We start from the raw sequence: 10,832 nt of genomic DNA, 5'->3' as shown, positions 1-10,832 counted from the left end.
ATGGCCGGCGGGAGTGCTGTTTCAGTGATGGGTTTTTTAATCATTGTTGTTTTCAAAGGAGCTTTCCAGAAAGGATGTGAAGCCAGGTGTGGTCACTTTCTCCTATCATTCTAGCTACTCCTGAGGCAGAGATTGGGAGGATGGAGGTTCTAGATCAGCTAGGGTAAAAATTCAGGAGAATCCAGGTGCCGATTGCTCATGCCTGGAACCCCAGTTTCTCTGAAATTTGAGGATTGAGGTTCAAAACCAGCACAGGCATAAAAATCCACGAGACTCTTATTTCCAATGAACCACTAGAAAATCAGAAATGGAGCTGGGCTCAAGTGGTACAGCACTAGGTCTCTAGCAAAAGAGCTAAGGGACAGGTTTATGAATTGTCTGCAAATCCATGGGATGGAATGGCTTCCTTGCTCACCCATGATCATGATAGGCTGAGGTCTCCCAAGTGTGTAGGTGGCAGTACAGAATTGTGTGGTGAGTTCAAGGCTGGTGCTGTACCACTTGAGCCACAGCACCACTTCTGGTTTTCTAGTGGTTCATTGGAGATCAGAGTCGCACAGACTTTCCTTCCCAGGCTGGCTTTGAGCCATGATCCTCAGATCTCAGCCTCCTGAGTCGCTGGGATGACAGGTGTGAGCCACTGGTACCTGATGTATTATACCTGGTGTATATAATACACCCGCTGTATTATGATTGTATTTTGTTTTGAGATTTCTCCGGTGCAGCCAGCAGCTTTGGCGGCATCTCGGATACATTTCATGTCTTGTCTCTCCCGATGTCTCTTAGGAGCACGTGGGTTCTTTGGCCAGTGGATGAGCTCAATACTTCCTGAGAACCTGTGGGACCCCTGGGTGTCTGTTTATTTAGAGGATGTGGCCCCTCTGTCCGCAGCCTCCCCTGCCAGCCGGGTTGGGGGGTCAGTGTCTGGCATCCAAAGAGAGCAGGATCTATGGGGTCATGCGTGTGGGGCGGTGCTATTTGGGTGTGGTGGGGGACTGGGACTGCCCTGCAAATGCAGAGCACAATTAGCCTGGGCGCTAGCACCCCCTCCCCCCCAGCCTGCCCCCCATCCAGGCTGAACAAGACTCCATTCTTTTGCTGGGAACATTTTTGAATTTCAACCTAGAGGAAGGGGCAGATGGGTCCCTGATAGTATGTCATCATCCCCTCCCCTACCCTCCCCTTCCTTTTCCTCTCCCCCCTTCCCCTTCCCTTCCTTTCCCTCCTTTTCCCTCCCCTTCCGTTCCCCTTCCCTCTCCCCTTCCCCCCCTCCTCTCTTCCCTCCCCTTCTTCTTTTCCTTCCTTGGAGACAGTGTGCCTGTGTTTGCCCCAGAATATCACTCTTTATTCCTTTGCATTCAACAACAGTTTGACATTTTGCATGATTGTCTGGGTACTAGTATTAGATGTCACCTTATCCTTCTCTAATCATAATTTTAACAACCAAAAGTCAATTGGTGTGTGTGTGTGTGTGTGTGTGTGTGTGTGTGTGTGTGTGTGAGAGTGTGTGTGTGTGTGTGTGTGTGTGTGTGTGTGTGTGTGTGATAGTACTGGGGCTTGAACTCAGGACCTCCTTTGCTCATGCTCAGATTTTTCTCTCCTGGCTGACACTCTACTACTTGAGCTATGCTTCCTGTCTCTAAAAAGTGAGTTTATTAAAGTGATACTTTAATGAATTGGTAATTAATTAAGTGGAGTAAAGGTACTCTACCATTTGAGCCATGTATCAAGTTCATTGTTGCTTTTTTAAATTTATTGTGCTGGTCCTGGGCTTTGAACTCAGGGTCTGGGTGCTTTCCCTGCGCTATTTTTGCTCAAGGCTGGTGCTCTACCACTTGAGCCACAATTCTACTTCTGGCCTTTGGTGGTTCACTGGAGATCAGAGTCTCATGGACTTTCCTGCCCAGGCTGGCTTCAAACCTCGATCCTCAGCTCTCAGCCTCCTGAGTAGCTGGAATGACAGGTGTGAGCTACCAGGTGCCTCCATTTTAATGGGGGGGGGGAATCTATTCTGAGATCTTCGCAGAACATGTAAGTCAGGGAGTCGCAGATGCTCATCTGGAACGTTCTCCATGTCCTCAGACTTCCTCCCAGGAAGTTTGTCTGCTGGTTCTCCATGGCGGTGACCTTTGGGCTGGCTCTTGGTTGGAGCTCTCTCCCTAGTGTCTGACTGGTTCAGCAGTGCCACCCTCCCCTGAGGCTCCCCACTCCTGAGTATCGCCTCTGTGGCTGCATGTGTTACTCTGGTGTCTTTGCAATCGCTGGCCTAGTGCTCTTCAGGGAGGTCAGCCATGAGTCATACGCAGACGAGGCCCCAGGGCCCCTCTGACTAGTGTCAGGGTGTCCATTGGGAGCTGAAGTAGAGTCGGCTTTCTTGTGCCTAAATAAGTGCCGTACTTCCTGGGGGTAAAACTCATGTTTTCTTGTGTCAAGTCCTGAACAGAGGATTTGGCCTGGGCTGAAGAGTGTGTGTGTGTGTGTGTGTGTGTGTGTGTGTGTGTGTGTGTGTGTGTGTGTGTGTGTGTGTGTGTGCTGGTCCTGGGGCTTGAACTCAGAGCCTCGGTGCTTTTCTGAGTTTTTTTACTCAAGACTAGCGCTCTACCACTTGAACCACAGCTCCACTTCTGACTTTTTGCTGGTTCATTGGAACTAAAGACTCTCATCAGACTTTCCTTCCCAGGCTGGCTTTGAACCACGGTCCTCAGATCTCAATCTTCTGAGTGGCTAGGATTGATAGATGTGAGCCACTGGAGCCTGCCTCAGAACCCCACCTTTTTTTTTTTTTTTAAATTTTATTTTATTTTATTTGAGAACATACTGTACAGAGGGGTTACAATTACATGGGCAGGATAATGCATACATTTCTTACCAAGCATTGCAGCCTCCTCCTTTGTTTACCCTTCACCTCCCTTCCCAGCCTCCCCCATCCCTCCCACCCAATCATACCCCCCCTCCCCCCCACCACACCGACATTGTAAAGCTGGTTTTGACATGACATTTTGTACTTCTCATTGTTGCAACAGGTCCACCTGAATCCTTAAACGACTTGTTTGTCCCCATCTCCTCCACATGTTATACTGACATCAAATATAGTGAAAGCGGGGGTTACACTGTGGGGGAGGGACATACAAAAGCAACAAAGAAATAATCTTATAAATGCGTTAGAAACACATGCATGAAAGAAACAAAAACATTAAAATACATATTTGAGGGTTCGTTTTCCTAACATCACATTATCTGACTTTTTCCGCTTGACTCATACCTATACTATATATTGCAAATAAGGGAAACCATGGGACCTATGTTTCTTTGGGCCTGGCTTACTTCACTTAATATAATTTTTTCCAAGCCTTTCCATTTCCTAACAAATGGGGCAATGTCATTCTTTCTGATGGAGGCATAGAATTCCATTGTGTATATATACCACATCTTCTTGATCCATTCATCTACTGAGGGGCATCTGGGTTGGTTCCATATCTTAGCTATGGTAAATAATGCTGCAATAAACATAGTTGTGCTGGTAGCTTTAGTGTGGCCTTGTTTGTGATCATTTGGGTAAATGCCCAAAAGTGGGATTGCTGGGTCATTGGGGAGCTCTATGTGGAGTCTTTTGAGGAACGTCCATACTGCTTTCCAAAGTGGTTGAACAAGTTTACATTCCCACCAACAATGAAGTAAGGTTCCTTTCTGTCCACATCCCCTCCAGCATCTGTTGTTGTTAGAGTTCTTGATTTTAGCTAGAACCCCACCTTTTATTTCAGTGTTCTCTCTGCTTCTCTGCCAATGTGTACATTCTCCACAGGCATGGTCTAATGCCGTGTCATTGTTCGTAGGGATTTTGTTTAACATCACTTATGCGTTTATGTGTTTCAAGCTAGCTGGCATTCAAAGGACATTTAATGCCCACCTTTGCCTGCTTAGTGTTGGGAGAGCAGCAGGAGAAGGGGATGGAGCAGAGGTCACAGCTGGGACTTTGGATGAGACCAAAATGTGGGTTGTGTTGGACTTTATCCCATGAGAAGATAGAAGCTGGGGTGGGGTCCTCAAATTGGGTAAAAATCTCTGACTGGGGGAAACTCTCTTGATTTTTCAATTTTTTTTTCCAATTTTTATTTTTAAGTCAGTCATGGGGCTTGAACTCAGGGCCTGGGTGCTGCCCTTGAGCTCTGATTTGCTCAAGAGTAATGCTCTACCATTTGAGCCACAGCTCTACTTTTAGCTTTTTGTGGTTCATTGGGGATAAGAGTCTCACGGACTTCCCTGCCTGGGCTGGTTTCGAGCCACAATCCTCAGATCTCAGCCTCCTGAGTAGGTAGGAAGACAGGCATGAGCTACCAGTGTGGAAAAGGAGAGGATGGGAGAGACCATTGGGAAGACAAGCTAGGGCAGGGCCATGGGGATGGTGCCATCTGCCCAGGCCATGGACAGCTTTGCCCTGGCTGCGGTGGGGGAAATGTCTGCCTGTGTCTGCTCTCTCAGGTCCCCAGTCCTCAGGGAGGTGAAGGCCTGCTTGTCTAGTGGAGCCTGGCTCACAGGTTTTCTGCTGGCTGGGCCAAGCTGTCAGCTCCCTCCTATTGGGAGATAAAGAGGAGAGGAAAGTAGTGCGGCCCACATTGGCATCACCCCAGGGCGAGGTTCGCAGAGGGCACTGCAGCCTCTCCTTGCTCAGGGAACGGCAAAGAGCCATCTGTAGCCACTGCCGCCACCTCCAGTGTAGAGAGCAGAGGACATGCAAGGACCCCCAGCTCTGCAAGGAGTGTGAAGGTGCGGGCGATCGGAAGGTTCTAGTTTCCAGATCTTTCCTTCCCGCCTGTCTTCCCTTGACAGAGACAGTGCCAGCCCTCCCCTCTCCCCTTTGTGGCTTTTTCTTACATGTCAAAAGAAGAGGGTGTCTCTCATTTACCTAGAATTTCACTACCTAGCTAGTCCCAAGGTGTTAATGCTCCTAAGGTCATAGAAAATGATAATAAGAAATACTGGTGTTAGGGGAAGCATGGTGTGTGTGTGTGTGTGTGTGTGTGTGTGTGTGCGTGCACGCACGCGTGTGCACACACATATGCACCAGTCTTGGGGCTTGAACTCAGGGCCTGGGCACTGTCCCTGAGCTTTTGTGCTGGTACTCTACCCCTTTGGGCCACAGGCCCCTTGACTGGACCCAAAAAACAAACAAACAAAAACCAAAGATTATCAGTGTATATTCTAGTTGTAAACAAGTGTCAGATAATCCAATATTGGGCAAAATTAGATTTCTTTTTTTTGGGGGGGGTTCCAATTGTGAGGCCTGAACTCTGGGCCTGGGTGCTGTCCCTCAGCTCTTCAGCTCAAGGCTAGAACTCTACCACTTGAGCCACAGTGCCACTTCTGGCTTTTTTTCTTTTTTGCTTATGTGGTGCTGAGGAATTGAACCCAGGGCCTCAGGCATGCAAGGCAAGCACTCTACCACCGAGCGACCTTCCCAGCCCCGTCCTTTGGAATTTTTTTAAATGGTTAAACATTTTTCATAGCTCGAATTCTATCTGTTGGAGATACCTCTTTGGAAAAATGTGGCTTCTTGGCAAAGATAAGTGCAGTAAACTCTAACTTTGTTCTTTCTATACTCCTGTCCTCTACCCTTTGGTCAAGCACCAGCTGCCGTTTGCCAGTCTAATCAATGCCATCATGGCCTTTTACCCAGAAAATATTTCAGTGGTAATTGTACAGGCTCGGAAGCATTCTTATGAATATGTATGAATAAGTGTGAATAAGATATGCATAATATAAATAAGTAGGTCACACATGAGGACCCCTGCTTTGACTCCAGTTCTTTCATTTCTGTGTGGTCTTTTGCCTCTTGCTACCTCTTCTATCGTGGCTGGTAGGGCTATGATGACTGAACTTCTCTGCCAGGTATTTCACAGTGACAGTCCTTTTCTAAGCTGTGGTACACATACAGTCAGCTCTGTAAACTACTAAATCCTAGTGTCAACTTTGTCTGCATCATTAGTACTCTAAGAAAAAAGCAAATTGCTTTTGTAAAGTGAATATATATTCTTCATTGCTTAATTTTTTTCTAGGTAAATGTAAGGACTTAAAATTCTTTGACGGGCTGGGAAGGTGGCTCAGTGGTAGAGCACTTGCCTTGCAAGCATGAGGCCCTGGGTTCGATTCCTCAGCACCACATAAGCAAAAAGAAAAAAGCCGGAAGTGGTGCTGTGGCTCAAGTGGTAGAGTGCTAGCCTTGAGCTGAAGAGCTAAGGGACAGCGCCCAGGCCTAGAGTTCAGGCCCCACTACTGGACCCAAAATAAATAAACAAACAAATAAATAATATTCTTTGAAAGCTTATCACTGAAAAGTACCAACTGCTTTTATTTTGGTGAACAGTTTTCCACGTTGCTTGATATATGCAAATAGAGATCTATGTGTGCACTTTTTTTAAGTCAGTGAGCTGTAAACCCTCTGTACATCACCTTTATAATAACAATACAATTTTTTAAAGTTAATGATGCTTCCTATTTTCGTACATAATTTTTTTCTTTTTGGCTCAATAGAGATAGATTTATCACATTAATGTTAAATGCTTGCATAGCAATTCACTTTTTCATATATTCTAATTTACTTAATATGACTCCTGTGGTGGTTTTAGATAATTGTCAGTTTTGGGTTTTTATAAGCAATGTTGTATAAACATTCTGAGTACTTGAAATAACTCTGTGTAATTACTCCTTAGATTAATTACTAGAAGTAAAATTTCCAAAAATGCTTTCAAAATAGTATAGACAAGTAAAGCTTGCAGTAAAGGTAGACTGAGGGGCTAGTGAATCTGGGTGATGTTGAATTTGGGGAAGGGAGGATTAAAAAATTTACTTTTCTGCAGGGAGCCTGTGGCTCACGCCTGTAATCCTAGCTATTCAAGAGGCTAAGATCTGAGCATCACCACTCAAAGCCAGCCTGAGCAGGAAAGTCCATGAGACTCTTATCTCCAATTCACTACCACAAAACCAGAATTGGCGCTGTGGCTCAAGTGGTAGAGCACTCGCCTTGAGGTGAAGAGTTGAGGAACAGCACCCAGGCTAGAGTTCAAGGCCCAGAGTTCAAACCCCACTACCAACCACCCCCCCTAAAAAAATAATTTTTTCCCTCACCTCCTCCTTACTGATTAAATTTTACTAACTTGATATCAAATAAATTTGTAAACCCTGAATGTTAACTGACAACTTGATGAAGGGCCTGAAAGAAATAGATAACAAGGTGGTAGCCTGGCATTTGAAATATACATGAATCCACAGTGATTAATCCATTATCAGGTAATCAGTGAATCTTCTAGAAAGTGAGAGAAGCAGACCATATTTGTACTTCCTATCCCAGCTCACTTACTTGCTAACTGTGTTCTCAATACTTGGTACTCATGGTTTAGAATTGTTTCCTGTTAAGCCTAGAAACTCAGGATAGCTACTTTGTGTAAAAGTGTGAAAAATACTTCTAAGTTCCCATTCTTTCATTTGCTAGCTTATCTGTTTCCAGTCTTATTTGAGAATGACAAGGGGAAATAAACCTATTTATAAGCCAAGTGCAGTAGTACATGCCTATAAACCCACATGCTGTTATCCCAGCTACTGAGACTGTTGCAAAGTTTATGATACAGTCTCTTGTACCTGCTGTCTTGTCAGATGGCAAATGTATGTAAGCCATAGAACCAGTAATTAAATGATATATTAATTGCACTGTTCTGTAAAGTTACTTTTAGTAGCAAAATTTCTTAGATTTGAGTTTAAAAATCATATATTTTCAGTATCCCAATACTGAGTATATATGAAAGGTGGATTTTTTGTGTGTGTGTTTTTTTTTTTTTTTTTAATCTGTCATAAGAGCTTGAACTCAGGGCCTAAGTGCTGTTCCTAAGCTTTCATGTTCAAGGCTAGAGCTCTGTTACTTTGAGGCACAGCTCCACTTCCTGTTTTCTGGTGGTTAATGGGAGATAAGAGTCCCACAGACTTTCCTGCCCAGGCTGGCTTTGAACCATGGTCCTCAGATCTCAGCCTCTTGAGCAGCTAGGATTACAGGCACCTGGCCGAAGGTATTTTATGCTAAGAAAGCTGTTTTTGTTTTTGCTTTGGGTCTGGTTGTGGGGCCTGAACTCTGGGCCTGGGCACTGTCCCTCAGCTCTTCAGCTCAAGGCAAGTGCTCTACCACTCGAGCCACTGTGCCACTTCTGACCTTTTTTTTTCTGCTTATGTGGTGCTGAGGAAGCGAACACAGGGCCTCATGTATGCAAGGCAATCGCTCAACCGCTGAGCCACCTTCCCAGCCCAAGAAAACTGTTGAATAACAGTAGGTCCATTTGTTTTTACAAACAAAAGAAATTTCTGTTGTTATCATTTCTTATTTGTGATTATTAGACAGGTAAACTATCTGTGCCATATCTTTATTTTTTGTTGTTGTTGTTGGTTGTGGGGCTTCAACTCTGGGCCTGGGCTCTGTTCCTGAGCTCTTTAGCTCAAGGATAGCCCTCTACCACTTGAGCCACAGCACCACTTCTCATTTTCTGGTGGTTTATTGGAGATAAGAGTCTCACTGAGTTTCCTGCCCCAGCTTGCTTTGAACGGTGACACTCATGTTTCAGCCTCCTCCTGAGTAGCTAGGATTATAGGCATGAGCCATGAGCCAGGGTGTCTGGCATATGTTTACTTCTTAATGTTATGGAATGAGTCTTTAAAAAATATATTTTTAATAGAAAGAGAAGTAACTTATTACTGTTTGTGTAATGCCTGGTTCCCCTTCCTTTTAGTGTTCTAATATCATTCTATAATGCTGAAGATGAGTCAAACATTCTCTTACCCAAGCTGCCCACATTACCAAAAAAGTATCAGAGTTGTATTTCTTTGGACTTAATCTTGCAGGTTAATCTGCTTTAAATATTGGTACATACTTCTCTCATGAGTATCATTTTACCTTTGTCTCTCTTTTCTCTCGTTATAGCAACACCTCAAAAATATTTAGGTAAGATGTACTTTTTTGTTGTTTTCAAATAAAATAATGGTTTTTTTTTAGTTGAAAGAACATGGTTGAAAGATGACTCAATTTATTTTTATATTGTAGTGAGGAGAATTCTGATGAAATTATTAAACGCTTGGGAGATGTCAGGTAAATCTAATTTAAATAAGTCTGATTTCTTTAAGTCACTTTTCATATTGGAGGAACATTTCCAAATTTTCAGGAGCAAATCTTTTGTTATGTTATCTCATTGTAGACACTCCATGTCTTCAAATAATAGATGTCACCGTCTTGCTGTTTTTACTGTGTGCTCATTCTTTGTTTCATGTGTTAGCAGTAATGCAGTATACTTGTTTTTAATAAGTAAAAGGGGATAGTACTAGAATTTTTAAAATTTCAATTTTAATTATCCAAGTTCTTCATTGTGTCATATCCATAATAAAACTGTTTTGTTATTGGCTGTATGTGAATACAATTATTAGTATGTTATGTTACTATAAATGCTTAATGTTAGCTATAAGAAATATATATTGTTCTTCGGAAACAAAAGAAATGGCCTGCTGTGATTGAATATTGAGAGTTGCTGTGTTTGCTTAGTGTATCGGTTTTCCCCAAAGAGGAATTTTAGCTCTCAGATTAGATGAAAGCAGTAACAATTTATATTTTGGCTAAAAAAACCACGGTCATCTAAAAGAGAGAAGAGGAACCAGCAGGAGGGAGAAAGGAAAAAGAGATGGTGAGGGAAGGTGAATATATATATGTATGACAATACCATCATGAAGCCCTCCAGAAACTTAGGAAGGGATAGATAGGGAGGAAGGATAGTTAAGAAAGAGTAATATAGATTAGGAGTAAATTTGATCAAAGTATATTATATTCATGTTGTAAATATCACAGTGTAACACTTTTGTACTATAAGTTCATGCTAATTATATTTTAAAGATAGTGTAGAAATAAAATCAACAAATATAAAAAACACCCACAATCATCTGTGTTGTTCACTGGTTTTCTGCTTGTTACATTTTTTTATTAGATTAAATATTCTTGTCCTTGGAGGAAGCTCTGGATTTATTCAGCTTTATGCTTATGGGATGTTCAAAATTGCTCGAGTCACAGGGGTGAGTTTTTCTTTTAGGTTTCCTGTATTATTTCTCTTAAAATATAGTGGCTAGTTTACTTATGGAATAAGAATAACATAGTAAGTTTTATTTTTATTTTTTCAGTTTCAATTTGTTTTTAAATAATTAGAGGATTTTTTAAGCTAAAATAATGATATTACTATAGAGATGAGAAACTTTTGGTGGAATTACTCATGCTTTTTCCTTTAATGAAAAGATTGATCTGATCCACTTGATTGTGATTTAACTGGAGCCTAATGAAAGCTATCGGAAGCCACTCTTTGTTGAGTACTGAGTCTCCTAATACTGCTAAATCAGTCTTCTCCAGAGCCTTTTTCATCTTGCTCTCACAATTCCCCAAGGTGTAGAAAATGTCATAGCCTTCAGGGAATTTGTTTGTTCATCAACCTTTGATGTGCAACTGTTGATGGGATTGGGATCAGAAGTTTTAATGTTTATAGGTCTTTGTGACTAGGAGGAGCCCTTTACCTGCTTTACCTACCTTTACCTGCTACATGAGTATCGCTGAAACCAGAAGTGTGTGTCACAGCTTTCTAAAGTTGTGTATAAATTGTTGCTTCCAGTATTACAAAGTGCACCCTACCAGTGATACCACATGTATGAGGGTGTGTGATTATTTTGCAGATTGCTGGCACTTGTCTTGCATTGTGTCTATCAAGTGATTTGAAATCATTATCAGTGGTCACAGAGGTTTCCACTGGTGATGATTCAAAGGTTTCATA

At 42.7% G+C, this 10,832-nt stretch overlaps 1 long non-coding RNA gene across 1 annotated transcript; it reads left to right on the top strand.

Moving 5' to 3' along the window:
- The first annotated feature begins 8,950 nt into the window (after positions 1–8,950).
- On the top strand, positions 8,951–10,813 carry LOC122095266. Its single transcript, XR_006145081.1, has 4 exons — positions 8,951–8,977; positions 9,077–9,121; positions 10,005–10,089; positions 10,735–10,813. It is a non-coding gene; the product is annotated as an uncharacterized LOC122095266 (long non-coding RNA).
- The last annotated feature ends 19 nt before the right edge of the window (positions 10,814–10,832 follow it).

The sequence above is a fragment of the Dipodomys spectabilis genome, unplaced genomic scaffold (genome assembly GCF_019054845.1).
Source record: "Dipodomys spectabilis isolate Male_0828 unplaced genomic scaffold, ASM1905484v1 ptg000014l, whole genome shotgun sequence".
Taxonomy (NCBI): Eukaryota; Metazoa; Chordata; class Mammalia; order Rodentia; family Heteromyidae; genus Dipodomys; species Dipodomys spectabilis.
The sequence above is the reverse complement of the archived record's forward strand: the minus strand, read 5'-3'. Positions and strand labels throughout refer to the sequence as shown.